Below are 1276 nucleotides of genomic sequence, written 5' to 3'. Positions count from 1 at the left end.
TGGCAGCAGCTCCCAGCACTTCCTGCCTCTCCATGCAGGTCCAGTGAGGACACAGAAGTTTAGACACACATCCCTCCAACCAGCTCCACCGGCCCACGGCCCATTCCACAGAAGAGGTGGCATCCTGCCGAAGGACGTTGGGTGCGGCCAGCCCATGAGGGACACACAAATCATGATGGCCCTAAGACACACCCACGGCTGAGGTGGCAAGCTCTTGGCTGAGTTCTTACGCCAACTCTACCACCTTCCTTGCGGAGTGACTTCGAGAAAGTTGTGGGAAGGCCCAGACGCTCAGGTTCCTCAGACCACACAGGAGTCGTCGCAATAATATCTTCGCAGAAGGAAATTTTCTTCTGGCAGAAGTTAAAATCCACCGCACGTGATTAGCCTTGCCACCTGTGCTATCTTGCGAAGGATGCTGGAGGAGAGGTGACCATCCAGAGAGCTTGCCTTGAGTGCTACGTTTCCTCCCTGACCATCCGGGGGCCTAGAATGCCCTTTTCTTCCATCTGATGGGGAGGAGCTGTTCTCAGAGGCACAGGTGAAGTGTTGCTCCCTGAGTTGAACCTCCTCATTTGGCCCTCAATGAACCCAACGGGTTGGTCACCTGCCTGCTCATCTCAGCCCTACTTCCCCTCTGTGTTTCAGGCGCCACATAGATTGTCCATCCTTCTGCATGGCCAGGACACCCAGAGTTCCTGGGAGCAGAGGCTAACTCTCCAGAGACTTCAGATCTAACTGTGCGTTCAGCAGGTAATGGGGGTAGGAAGGCTCGTTAAACAACAACCACCACCCTTGATGGGGTGTGTGCAGGGGGCAGGTTCAGATCAGGTGTATGTGTGCATGTGTTTAGGTAGCACCATCGCTTCTTGGCCTTTTGGCTAAGATCACTTGTAGTAGCTGTTCTTAGAGTTTATTTACACGGCACCTCCAGGTGGTGTGCGTGCAATCCAGACTCACCAGATGAACAGAAGATGGTGCTGAGCGTTGGGAAAATGCAGGAGCGGCCAACGAGATCGTGGGACACAGGGTTCCCTCCTCCTCTTCACTGATTCCTGCTTCATGAAGTTTATTTATTTATTTATTTATTTATTTTCCCAGTCCTGGGCCTTGGACTCAGGGCCTGAACACTGTCCCTGGCTCAAGGCTAGCACTCTGCCACTTGAGCCACAGCGCCACTTCTGGCCATTTTCTGTATATGTGGTACTGGGGAATCGAACCCAGGGCCTCATGTATACGAGGCAAGCACTCTTGCAACTAGGCCATATTCCCAGCC

General features: G+C 53.3%; 1 pseudogene; it reads left to right on the top strand.

Moving 5' to 3' along the window:
* The first annotated feature begins 861 nt into the window (after window positions 1-861).
* LOC125347489 lies at window positions 862-933 on the top strand (annotated as a pseudogene).
* Window positions 934-1276: the final 343 nt, after the last annotated feature.

The sequence above is a fragment of the Perognathus longimembris genome, chromosome 2 (genome assembly GCF_023159225.1).
Source record: "Perognathus longimembris pacificus isolate PPM17 chromosome 2, ASM2315922v1, whole genome shotgun sequence".
NCBI lineage: Eukaryota > Metazoa > Chordata > Mammalia > Rodentia > Heteromyidae > Perognathus > Perognathus longimembris.
The sequence above is the reverse complement of the archived record's forward strand: the minus strand, read 5'-3'. Positions and strand labels throughout refer to the sequence as shown.